Raw genomic sequence first — 13,764 nt, 5'->3', positions numbered from 1 at the left:
ACCCCAGGGCTGCGGTATAGGAGCCATGATAAGGATTCTGTGCTCAGTTGAGTGTAAAACTGTTACTTTGTCCTTTCTTGAAGCTGCTGTGTCTCCACCCCCCTTTTTCCCTCTTCCCTGTCCCTCTGTCCCATGAGCACTGGCTGCACCAGCTGCATTTATCAGTTCTGTCCCCATCCCGCAGTGTTGTCATTTTTGTTTGCTCAGCTTTAACTGCGGTTAATGGATAGTCACTGTGTAATAAGCACTTTGCGTGGTTTAACTCAGCCGCCATTATTACCTCCACTTCACTGCTGGACAACCTTACCGTTACTGGTCTAGAGGGAGGAATATGGGATTCCTTCACTTGCCTGGGATTTCTCAATGAAATCTGAGAAATTTCTTTGGTTGCCAAAAGGCATAATTTAATTCTCACGATACATGAGAAGACCTATGATTGGTCTTCTCCTAGCACTTTGCAAATGAGATAATGGAACATGCCTTCATTCCTTCTGGTCATTTTTCGGACCTTTTCGTTGAGTGCTAGGTCTCAGGCAGTCAGCATGCTGGCCTCCGGCCCCAAGGCTAAGTGCTGTGTGTAAAATACACATCAGCTCTCAAAATACAGTATGGGGAAAAAAAAGAATGTAAATTACCTCAGAGTTTTAAAATGTTGATCACATGCTCAAATGATATTTTCAGTAAACTGGGTAATAGGATACAGATTATTAGTTAATTTCACCTGTTTCTTTTTACTTTGTTAATGGGGCTACTGGGAAGTGTAAAATTACATGGATAGCCAGCATATTTTGGTTGGACAGCACTGGGGGGGACAGCCAGCATATTTTGGTTGGACAGCACTGGGGGGGACACGTGGCTGAGTGAGGATTTCTGCCCTGTCCCCAGGGGCTTATACCATTCTGAGGTAGGAGCCCGTAAGGTCTTGAGCAGTGTTCTCAACCATTTTTTTAGTCTCACGGCACACTTGAACCTATAGTTAAACTTTGTGGCACACTTAAATTATACTGATCAAAAAAAAAAGTATACTGATTCTGCTTTCAACTTCTTTTGAAAATAATTTAATTAATAAGCTTTAAAAATTTTCATGGCACACCTAAGATCCTGCCGTAGCACACAAGGTAGGGTTGAAGGGTTGAGGATTACTGGTCTAGAGGGAGGATATGGTTCCTCAGAGGTCCCAATAATTCCTCCTGACTAGAGCCCAGATGGGGGTGTTTTGGGGCCCAACCTGTGGAAAGCAGGCACCCAGAAATTGGAGAGGGAATCACAACGTGAAAATATCCTTAACATCGACCACCTGTACACTTTGTTCAAAGGGGTGCGTGTAGATAGTTAAGTTGTATGGTATGTGTTTTTTACCACAATAAAAAAAAAGTGTTTAAAAAGAATGAACAAAAATGTAAGGAGTGTGTGTCTCCCTATGACTATTGTGTAAAACATTTAAAGAATGAAGATTTCATTTGACCAGAGGCAGTTGGCTAAATGAAAATTGATAGAATGGAAGCTAGTCAAAATATAATTTGTTCCAAGAGAGAAAAAAAAATGCTGAGAGGGAGGTGAAGAGGGCTGGCGCCAGATTATAAAGGACTTTGATTTTCTCATCAAGGAATCTGGACTTCAATTAGACAATGACCATAACCGTCCTTAAAAAGAAGAATCTGGGCCTCGGTGTGAGAAGGGAGGCTGGCTGGAGCAGGGGTGTGGCCAAGAAGGAACTTCCAGGGAAGACTTGGTGATCTGTTGATGAAGAGAGAGGGAAAAGGGAATCCACTACTCAGGCAACAAGGTAGGGTTGAAGAAGTCCTTGGTGGCAGGAGAAAGAGAGAGGGATTGTTGCAGAGGACCAGTGGCTGCTGATGTGACCCAAGAGAGGCTGGAGGGAGGGTTAGGGCGCAGACCACCCACTTCGGGTGTCCAGCGGGCAGAAGGAAAGCTGCTGTTGTTTTCAGCGAGTTAATTTAACAGTGATGGCAGGCCAGGGGCAATCATGCGCCACCAGCCTTTGTCTCTCAGATCCCATGGCTCTGTTTGCATTTAGATTATGTAATTTGAGGCTTCCCCTCTTGTCACCAGTTATACTCTGGATGATTAAAAACTGGGCAAATTCAAAGAGGCCTGGAGCAGAGGGAGCTGTCGGGGGTTGGGAGCTGATGAGGGTTTGAGACCACAGGGTGCTCAGCTTTTTAACTAACAGTTCATCAGTTACTCTTTTGGGGTGTCAAGTGTTTTGGGGACTACCACGATGAATGACACATGGTCTCAAAAAACGCAGAATCTGGTATAAGCTGCCCCTTTTTTTGACTCATTTCCAAAACCAAAGAAAAGTGATGTTAGCCTGACCTATCTTAATGAGTACCTCTTCTTCCCTTAGGATTCCGAGGTTTGGGTGAACTTGGGCTGGGTGGGAATCTGGGGCACTCAAGGTTATTTTATTCTCATGGATAATAAATGCATCTTGGCCACAAAGGAAGAAAGAGTATTTTCACTGAGCAGACAGGCTGCTGATAAGATTTCTAGCAATTGTGCCACTCCTGCCTTTGTATCTGCAGCTCAGCCTGTCTAGGTCTACCTTGCTATGTCGGATTTGTCTGTTTTGCATTTTTTCCTCCCTTGCTGGAACCAGTTTCTAGTTTTTTATCAGCAGGATGTGTTTCCAGGGTGATTTGCTCACTGAATTGGAGCTAGAGTTGGGGCACGGGCAGATGAGCCCAGGAAAGTGGCTTTAGAATGCCCAGGGTGGGCGTGGGAGGGTTTCCTAGCCCTGCTGGGGGGCTGACTTTATTTTTTTTTTTTAAACCAAAGTTGAGCTTTTGCCTTTGGCCAGCACCTAGTTCTGTTAGCATGGCCAAGATCAGCCCTGATGAGCTTTGTTGTTTAAACTGGAGAAGGAAACTTTTTCCCCTTCATTGACAAAAAGACTTGAATTTTAGTTCTCAGCAGCAGGAGGTTGGCTGGTGGGGAGCTGGGGGTCAGAGGCGGTTGAGCTCTAACACATAAATAGCAGCAATTAATGAGCCTCTGTAAAAGCCGGGATGTGTGTTTGCTGTCTAGCATCACTTGGCTGTGAATTGGAGCAACACTGAAATTAATTATAAAGCCAGCAAAGGATATTTTCTGCCTTCTGTTAAGTAAGTATCATCCACACAGGAGCACGTTCCACTTGGATGCATTTACACACATCGTTTCTTTGGAAGATGGTGTGAATCCAATTTATTTCCAAAACTTCCCACTGGGTCATGCTAATCACCACCGTTTTCAGCCCTTTCCCACTGAATCCAGCCTTGGGCTTGAGCGCAGAGCCTTCAGACCCTGCCATTTCCTTCAAGGCTCTGGGCCCCTCCCGGCATACCCTGCCTAGTTCGTGAATCCAGTGCTGTCAACCAGAGTGTATTGTGTGTACTGGGGTTTACAAAGCAAGCTGTCCTGTCATGACTGGTGACTACCATAAAGGTTCTGTATTGCTTTGTTGCGGCTGCTGTAACAAAATACCAAAGACTGGGTGGCCTTAAACCACAGCATTTATTTTCTCACAGTTCTGGAGTCTGGAAACTCAAGGTTAAGATGTCTGCACGTTTGGTTTAATCCACAGTTAGTTGAATCCACGAATGTGGAACCCATGGATGCGGAGGCCAACTATAGGTCGCATTAGAGGTTACGGCTTCAGCATATGAGCTTTGTGGGAGGAGAAGGACACGATTTAGTGCATAACAGGTTCTGAAATAGTTAATGGAATATTTTTCTTCCATTGGCACTTGGATGCCTCCCTCCCTCCTTCCCTCCCTTCCGCCTTCCCTTCTACCCTCTTCCCTTCCTTCCTTCATCATTGAGTGCTGTCTGTGTACCAGGGCTGCCAGTAAAGGACCATTCCTTCCCGTCTGGGGCTCCCAAGTGTCAGGCAGATTGCCCCTCAGTCGGTGAGTTCTGCAGGATTTAAGAGGTGGTATGGGTACAAGTAGCCCCAGAGTATGGGATTGTGATACTTGTGAGGGCTCCGGGTTGTGTGGTTGTAAATGGTGGTGGTTTTGGGGGGAGACGGGGAAGCTTCTCTGAGAGTGGATGTTTCTGCGAATAACTGTGTGGCCAAGACCTCCCAAGTGAGAACAGTGAGGAAGCTGGTAGGGTGAGAGAGGGAGAAGAGGTCAGGGATGAGCTGGCTGCCTGATGGGGCCCATGCAGACATCCTAGGGACTTTGGTTCTTTCTCTGGGAGCCGTAGGGTGTCGAGGTGTTTTCATGGTCATTGCTATCAGGGAGCTTTCCTGTCTCCCCCCCCACCCCCCAGATTAGCTGCTCTGGAGAAGGTGACAGATGTTCAGACATGTTTGGGAAGAAGAAAGGGTACTCGGCAGAGATAGATTTAGACATTGGGGTTTGAGGGACTTTGGGGGGCTTATGGGGGCTGGCAGTGAAGAATAGGGTTGTGTAATGGAACGCCTGCTTTAATGTGGGTCACATGAGGTCTCTTTAGCACCCCCTTTCCCAACTGTTAGCCACACTTTTGGAAAGTGAGTATTTGTTCTGTGTAGCAGGTGGCTGGGAGGTCCACACTCAGTGAGCCAGGACGACAGTCTACTGTCTTTAACATGACAGCGACCCTGAATTTCTCTCTCTGCTTGAACTCACCCAGGCCACACAGTCCCTCGTCCACTTTCTGGCATTGGCATTAAGCATAAGTCATGTGGCTGCGGTCCACTCTAGTAGTGGAATCCCAAAGGCACACACATCACAGGGGAAGGTTGTGGCCAGCCACCCTTCCCTTTTGCCCCCGCCCCTCCTGGCTGTCCTCCTTTCTTAACCTGCCCATGCACAGGCTCTGCCCTGAATCCAGTGTTGATTGAGGGCCTTCTGGGTTTCTGACACTGTGCTGGGTATTAGGCACATGAGGTTGGAATAACACAGGGTTTGGTGCCAGAATGGGGTTCTGGAAGAGTGTTCTGGGGAAGAAAATGGGCCTTAAAAAAGGGTGAGAAGGATCCCATGGGGTTGGTCCCAGAGTCTGGAGGTGCAGAACTTTGCAAAGGGGGAAGCCTTATTGTAGCCCAGTGATTTGGGTGGGGGGATTACCGGGGACTGTGAGTATCTTGGTGAGGGATGGAGGGTGTGGGTGCAGCTGTAATTGAACTGGTTAGAGAAACCTCCCAGAGAAGGGGATGTTTCTCAGAGGCCGTCTGTAGGGCTTGTGGGTCACGATCACACACAAGCTGAAACCGCACTCCTAGGCAGCGTCACATCTGGGGAGTTTAATGGTTGAAGGGCAGGCTTTGTCTGTCGGTAGTTGAGGACGCTGAGTGGTGAGACTTACCCAGGCAGCAGTAGTGATGACCAGGTACTTGTAGTGGCCTCCTGGAGTGGACTGGCAGGGTTTCCCATCCATTCACTCATTTATTCATTTGTTCCTTCCCTTCCTCCTTCGATCTCAATGAGCCAAGCTCTGTGCTAGGTGCTGGGAGGCCAGACAGTTCCTGCCTTCAGGAACTAAGCACAAACAGCTAAGCCTGTGTGATGGGCATGATAGCCAGGGAGGCACTGCAGGGGGACTGAGCCAGAGCTGCGGGGAAGCAAACTGTAACCTGAGGCTCGAGAGAGGAGTGGGAGTTGGGAGCTGGCTGGCAAGAGTGTGTGGGAGGGAATTCCAGGCAGCCTGGGTGGGGGCTGGAGACAGGAGATCTGCAGGGATGGTGCCTCTGGGAGACAGGGAAGGAGGGAAAGGGACAGGACAGTTTAGGAGGTGGCAGTGACAGGCCCTGGTGATTAATGAGATGGGGTTAGGGGTAGGTGGTGGAGGAGAACACACAGTTGGGGCCACCAGTGGTTGGCCAAGCTGGGAGCCCTGGGGGAGGTGACAGTTAGAGGACCGCAGAACATGCAAGCCGAGATGGCTGTATGCATGTGGGAGCTCAGGAAGAGGTGTGAGCGGGACAGGGTGGGGGCTTCGCCAGGTGGTGTCACACCGGTGGAGGAGGTGGGTGAGTACAGCCCTAGCATGAGGACAGGGGAGGCCTGGGCAGAACCAGGGTGCAGGGGTGGGAGGAGAAGCAGGAGGCTCGGCCGGGAGGGCAAGGGAAGGGGGGGTCAGCAGGGGAGTAAGTGGCCTCCTGGACTGGTTGGTCAGGACAGTGAAGGCAGAGGCAGGGACGTTCCTCCCCCCTGCTCTGCCCAACACACTATGAGGAATGCTTCTGGCGCTATGGGTTCCTCATTTGTTTCTCCAATGTCCGTATGAGGTAGGCACTTATCCTCCCCCCATTTTTGAAACAGAGCGGGGAAATGAGGCTTAGAAAGGTCCAAACTGCCAAGTGGCACCTGGCACCAGCCCATGTGCCCAGCAGCTGTCCTGTGACACCCGGGGCTGCCGGAATGTGGAAAGCAGCTGGAGCTCAGAAGGGAAACTCTAAGATCTGACCCCGGCCCTCAGTCAATGAACTTTGTTCCTTCTTAGGTTTTCACATTTCCCAAGGAAATCCCATAGAATTGTAGGATGCTCTAACAGTCTATTTATTAGCCAGCTCAGGCTGCCATAACAAAATACAACTGACTGTGTGGCTTAAACAACAGAAATTTACTTTTTCACAGTTCTGGAGATTGGAAGTCTAAGATCAAGGTGCCAGCAGAACTGGCTTCTCTGGAGACCTCTGTCCAGCCTTCTTGGCTGTGTCCTTACATGGCCCTTTCTGTGCATGCCCTGGGGGAGAGCAAACTTTCTGGTGTCTGTTCCTCTTCCCATAATGATGCCAGCCCTACTGGATGAGCGCCCCACTCTTCTGACCTCATTTAACCTTGATAATCTCTTTGAAGACTCTGTCTCCAAATACAGTCAGTCTCCTTGGGGGTTAGGGCTTCAACACTTGCAATTCAGTTCCTATCAGAGGGTAATCTTAAACCACTACAAAGAATCTGAATTGTGCCCCCACAAATGGGCCTGAAAAATGCCTGACTCTTTCGTGGTATGGGTTAAATATCTCTTATCCAAAATACTTGGAACCAGAAATCTTTCAGATTTTGGATATTTGCAGGTTTTGGAATATTTGCCTTACCCTTGAGCATTCCTCATTTGAAAATCTGAATTACTCCAATGTGGTTATTTCCTTTGGTGCTCAACACAGTTTTGGATTTGGGAGCAGGTTGGACTTTGGATTTTCAGAGTAGAGATGCTCAGCCTTCATACACTTGTCACCTAGCGTCAAGTGTATTTTAGGTCTTTAATAAGTGTTTGTTGAAGAAGGAAAGATTCATTTGAATACTGTTTAGTATACGGTATTCATTAGAAACCAAAGTGTTCCGGAAAGAAAACTTTTTTTTTTCCTACTTTTCATGTGAAAAGAAAATTCAGTTGATCAGGGTCTCCCATTCCCTGTACATTTTGATTATTTAAAATATGGTTTAAAAGAACTTTGATTAAGGGTAGACTGTGCCCTTTCTAACATACAGCACATTGTATGATGTGTAAAATATGTATATGTTTTTGTGATACTGAAGAGAAGTCTCTTTGATCAATATTTATTTTTTTTTCCTTCATTTATACGGAAGAGCCATTTCACATCTGACTTTTCATTTGGGAGATTGGATACGTCAATTCTTGATATGCTTCAGAGTAATGAATTTTAAAGGCAGTGAAGGGTGATGCAGGATGAAGGGGTGAATTTAAAATCCTGTTAACTCTGATCCTGTGTAGACAGTCTCAACTAAGTCAATATTTAAAGATGATGAGAGCCTTGCCTGATAGGAAACCAGTGCCTTGGGATTTAAAAGCAACTCTTATTCCAGAGAGTTCAAAATGCTGACATGTGGTTCAGGCTTCTTTTTCAATATGCTAAAACTGCTAATAAAAAAAATGTATATAGTTTTCCTTAGCTGAACTGATCTTGAATACTTTTCTCCCTTTCTACAGGTTGTTCATGGAGAGTAAATTGGTATGATAATAACAGCATCCATTTAAGAAGCATTTACTGTGGGTCAGACGTTGTACTAAGTGCTTTCTTTATCTTAGGGACCAGAGGGCTTATGGAGGTGCTAAACCATTACTGGGGGCATTATTGGGCCCAGATGATTTTATGCAACCCTCATTCTAAGTAAAATGCTACATTGGATTTTTTCCTCTTGCTGTATAATGAAGGCCATCAAGCATGAATTTCTTGATCGTTAGCAGATGTCCCCTCTTCTGATGGATTGGGATCCAGGCCGTCCTTGTTCTCCTCTCTCCTGTGTTGGGAAGGGTAGCGTCCCCTTTGGTTCAGGGCAGACTCTTCCTCCTATTCCTTTGTTTGTAGGTTTTCTGTCCTCCCACCTCTCCTGGGTCTTGTTTTCTCCACCCCAATAGCTGGTCTAGTGGTATTTTGGCCTTAGGGGATTTCTTTTTCTTTCTTATGAGCTTAGCTATTTATTTAAAAGTTGGTTTGCTGATGTTATCTGTCATCATTGGTAGGCCACATTTTCCTTTATTTATTTATTTTTTTTGTGGGGAAGGGGAAGGATGTAGTTGCCATACTGTGAGAAATGTTATTTCTTTTTTTTTTTGCAGTTTTTGGCTGGGGCAGGATTTGAACCCATCACCTCCAGGATGGGGCCGGCACCCTACTCACTGAGCCACAGGTGCCACCTGAGAGAAATGTTATTTCTTAATGAAAGAAGTTGATGAATAATCTCTTTCAAATGTCGCATCTTGGAGGTTTGCTATTCTCGCTACTAGTTTTCCACCACTACAAGACTTGCTACTTAACTTGTTGGAAATATGGGTTTCTTTGTAAAATTTTGGAAGGCTTTGCAACTTGAATCTGTTGATGTGCTGGGGACTTAGTTTTACTGATATTTCACAGAAAATTGTTTTTCTTGATGTGCTCAGGATGACGTCCAGGCTTGGATAGTCCCCTGACACTCCCTACCTCCCCGAGCATGCCCGCACAGAAATACACACACACACACACACACACACGCACACGCACACGCACACACACGCACGCACGCACGCGCGCAGGGCCAGATGTATGGTGTTATCACTCCTGTTGTCTAGACCAGGCTAAACTTACTTTACTGCCATTTAACAGCTGATTTAATTTCACCCTTTAAGAGTCTCCTGACTAAAGTTGATTTTCTAGCTGGTGACCCATCGTCGCTCCGGGCCTGACCCAGGTAGAACCAGGGTTGTGTCTGTTTTGCCTGCAGATCTCCGTTTGCTGTCAAATTAAATTAGATGCCTCCCTTTGGCAATCACTGATTAAACTTTTCCTTAATTTTCTATTCATTATTGTCCCTCATTTCAGTTATAGATGAAGGCGATTAAACGGTTTTGTGTAATCCAAGTGGCATTCCATTTTCAGTGTTACCAGTGCAGGGCTTGTCAGTCTGGGGTGAATAAAAACAAGCTGGTGTTTGAAAGTGGAGAGGGAGTTTCACAGGCAGCCTCCTCCCAGGTGAAGCAGCTTCAGGTCCAGGGTTTGCCTGGTGGACTCTCAACCAGCAGAACTTGGGAACTGAGATACCAAACAATGGTGGGGCACACGCCTGTGCTATGATTGCCACAGTGTGGTGGCTTAAAGCAACAAAAAATTATTCTCTCATAGTCTGGGGGCTGGAAACTCAAAATCAATTTCATGGGGCCAAAATCAAGGTGTGAGCAGGACTGAGCTCCCTCCAGAGACCCAGTGGGGGGGGGCCTGGACTTTGCATTCTCCAGCTTCTGGTCGCTGCCAGCGTTCTCAGGCTTGTGGCCGTGACCGTCTCTGTGTCCATCTTCACGTTGTCTTGTCCTCCGTGTGTCTGTCTATCTTACCTCCATCCTTTAAAGACCCTTGTGATGATGTTTAGGGCTCACCCAGTTAATCCCGGACAATCTCTCCATCTCAGGGAGACATTTTTCTTTGTGTGGCCATTATGTCTGTCTTTATTATGTCTGCAGACACCCTTTCCCCAAATTAGATAACATTTATACTCACGTTCCTGAGCTTGGGATGTGAAGCTACCTTTGGGGGGGGGGGCATTTTGGAGGCTACCACACCAGACCTGCCTCATGGAAGGCCTCCAAGATTGTCCAAGGCCAGAGCTGGACTGACTGGTGTTAGGCTGAGAGGCTGAAGGGGTTTCCCCTGCTGTGTCCCCAGTGGCTCACTTCACTGGCTTGTCCCTTCACCTTTGAGCAAGGGAGGAGGATGGGCTGGAGGAAGAGCAAGGACAGAAAAAAGCTGGGAGATGTGTTTGGAAAGACTGCATTTGCTCAGAAGTGTGAAGCGCAGGCAGGGCCACCAGAGAAGGTCCTGTGTGCACACCTGAGCCCAGCATGTTGGAAGTGAGCCCTGACTATTAGGACTGTGACACTCATACCGCTGTGACAGTGATGGTCCCGCCTCATGGAAGGGCCACTTAGATCCTCTTTTCTGTCCAGAGGGGCCTGCATTGTGGACATGTGCTAGTTAATTATTCAAGCTTCCTAGGGTCCTACTTTGACAAAGAGGTTGGAGGGACAAAAACCTGGGGTGGCTCTTTCAACCTTGGGGATGGATCTTGGAGGAGCTGGTGGTGACTTTGCTCCCTGTGGGTCATGAGGGGAGGAGGTGGGTGGGGCAGGGAGAGTGAGGAGAGAGGGAGGCTGCAGGAAAAAGGTGGCGTCATTCACAGCCACCAAGGAAGTACTCACCATGCTTGGAAATATATTCCAGAGGGAAAACAGGTAACCTGGCAGTTTGGGCGGCCAGAAGTCTGAAATCAAGACGTTGGCTAGGGCTGTCCTCTCTCCAGAGCCTCTAGGGGAGGATCCTTCCTGGCCTCTTCCAGCTACCTGCGGCTGCCAGCATTCCTTGGCTTGTGGCCCCATCACTCCAGTCTCTGCTTCCTTCTTCCCACAGCCATCCTCTCTGTTCATTTGTGTTGTGCGAAACCTCCCTCTGTCTCTGTTTTATAAGGACATTCGTGAAGACATTTAGGGCCCACCCACATAAGCTAGGTTAATGTCACTTCAAAATTCTTCACTTAATCACATCTGCAAAGACACTTTTTCCAAATAAAGTCAGAAATACGTGTCCCAGAGATAAAGACTTAACATCTTTGGGTGGCCATTATTCAACCTCATATAGAAAGTTCAGGAGCTAAAAATTATCCTAACAATAGCCGTATGCTCTTAAAAAAAAGGGCAGATTGTATTACTGCTGGGCTTGTACACTGTTGTTTATTCACAGTACTTGTAAGAATTTCATTGCTAAAGGGAGTAATTTTTTAAACATTGCAACACAGGGTCAAGCACAGACAACTAATTGAACTTTTCTGCATCCCTCTGTCTCCCAACCTCCCCCAGAGGATGGATGCAGATATATATGTGTATGTGTGTGTGTACATGTATGTACATGTACACACAATTTAAGAAAGGAAAAAACTGCACTGAAATTGTAATACTCAAGTCACATTTGACTTCTGCATTCATAAGAGATCCAAGACATAATATATAAGAAAACAAATGTTATTGGTATATATTAAGTATTATGGTTTTAGTAGTTTTTTTCTTAAAACATGAATATATTTTTTGGTACTCCATACGTATGTGTAGATATTTTTGGTCAGGAATGAGTACAGTTTATAAAGTTGTTACTTTAGCATCTCCGGTCCCCTGTTTCCCCGAAAATAAGACATCCTCCGAAAATAAGACCTACTCACAGGAAAGATAAGACGTCCCCTGAAAATAAGACCTAGTGCATCTTTGGGAGCACACCTTAATATAAGACACTGTCTTATTTTCAGGGAAACAGGGTAATAGTTGGGGCCAAACGCAGCAGGAATGCCACTTAGACTTCTGTGGCTGAGAGAGTGGCCCCCACTGCCAGGTGGGTGTGGGTGGAGGCTCTGCCTGTTCAGGTCTTGGTTGTTTGTCTCTCTCTTCCTTACTCCTGTCTTTGGATTAAGAGCCTGAATGTGTCTCTTGAAATGAGAGTTATTTCTCCAGAAGAGATAGGAGTAGAAGCTGTTAACAGCCATTTTTGCTTTGAGGATCCCGTCAGTCACTTATTGCACTGTTTATGAAGGACAGTGTGCTGCAGACTCCCTGACTCCCTGAGGTCAGCAGGGGGTGGCTCTGCTTCCTGCACAGATGCCACGTGTGCAGGGACGTAGGAGGGAAGGAGAGTTTAGGGGAATCTCTCCAGGAGGGAGGGGTGGCAGGAGTACCTGGAGAGTGGTGGGATGGGTATTGGGGGAGCAGAGACACCTGCCTCTGAGGGAGCCTGGAGTCGGGGCTGATGGAGGTGGGGCTGACAGAGGTGCCCGGGTGCTGCTATGGGCGGCAGCGGGCCCTGAAAAGCTTCCATGAGTTTATTTATTAGTTTTTTAAATTTAAAGTCTGCCTTTGATTTGGACTCCCTCCCCTTTTTTGTTTTCAAACTTTTTTTTTTAAGTACTTTTCCAGCTTTTTGAGGTGAATTGATAGATATATCACATGTGCTCAGCGCATCTGGTGTGATGTTGTGACACGTGTACATTGTGAAATAGTTACCACAAGTATGCTCAAGAACACATATGTCACCTCACAGGGTTATTGTTTTCATGTGTGTGTGGTGGGGACATTAAAAAGACCGTGTAACCACTTTCAAGTGTACAATACATTATTATGACCTGTGGTCAACCATGCAGCACGTGGCGTCTCGGACTTTTTTTAGTCATGACCTGTGTCCACAAAATAACGTTTGAGCCTCTGACTGAAAACATGTTTACCGGTATTTATTTACTGATCTACTGTCATTTATTGATCTATATATTTGTACCTCTGGATATCACATGTTGCCTATGATGTATGTCAAGTGCACTGTCAAACAGGTCAAAGCTATAATTACAAAAAAAGGAAAGAAATAGGAAGGGAAGGTCCGCAGTCTTCATCCTGCACCCCATGACTCCATAGCGACCTCGGGATGCTCGCACCTCAGAGACATCCCTGGGCAATGGGGGGCGAGGTTTGCAGTGACCCAGGCAGGCATCAGGGTAGGGTAGGAGAGAAGGAACTGGTATCATGTCAGTGGCTGGTTGTGTAGGGAAGGGAGTGAAAGGATGAAAACAGTGGCGTATCATAGAGCTTCGTGAGTAGAAAGACGACTCTCCTCAGAGGAAAGGGGGCATTTGGGGACAGATGCAGATTTGGGTAGAAAAGACAGTGCTCTCTTCCCTTCCATCTCTTCATCCTTCCCTCCATCCTTCCTTCCATCCTTCCCTCCCATGCTACCTTCCATGATACATCGGCTGTGGGGGAAACAACCCCAGAGGAGCTTCCTGTGGGTAGCTGAGATGAGCCCCTGCAGCTGGGTCCTGACAACACAGCCTGGAGCTCATCTGGGAGGAGAGGCAGACGCTAGAGGCAGAGACCTTGGTGCCTGAGCACCTGTGCAGGGTGGAGAAAGTGCGGAGAAAGGCCAGGGGTGCTGCATCCTTGGGCGGTGCACCCCCTCCTTGTTCCTAACCACACCCTAGAACTAAGATGGAGGTACGGATTTAGCTATTTCAGAAGCCGGGGTGTGTGTGAGTGAGGACCCAGATCTGAAAGAGATGATGGTGAGTCCTGAGAGGGATAGAGTGAGCCCTTGGCTGGAGAAGAAATTGGTATCTCATCCACCTACCTTATCCCGCAGGGAAATAAGTTCGACATTAACATGGAGTCCTCCAGACCACCACTCAAGTAGGCTTAAGTCAGTTCCATTCTCTTCTTTAATAATTGAGTCTTTTGATTTTTTCCGGGTATTATATATATATTTTTCCTTTCCCCTCCGGATGCTATTTTAGATAAGGTGTTTCTCCTGTTGCA

The 13,764-nt window shown here is 46.9% G+C and overlaps 1 protein-coding gene across 2 annotated transcripts in view; it reads left to right on the top strand.

Annotated features, from left to right (window-relative positions):
* The window catches only part of HUNK (hormonally up-regulated Neu-associated kinase), a 111,622-nt gene that overhangs the window by 29,839 nt on the left and 68,019 nt on the right, over positions 1–13,764 (top strand). The gene's annotated exons all lie outside the window — the stretch shown is intronic.

The sequence above is a fragment of the Nycticebus coucang genome, chromosome 16 (assembly GCF_027406575.1).
Source record: "Nycticebus coucang isolate mNycCou1 chromosome 16, mNycCou1.pri, whole genome shotgun sequence".
In the NCBI taxonomy this organism is placed as follows: Eukaryota; Metazoa; Chordata; class Mammalia; order Primates; family Lorisidae; genus Nycticebus; species Nycticebus coucang.
This window is presented reverse-complemented; position numbering and strand designations above follow the sequence as displayed.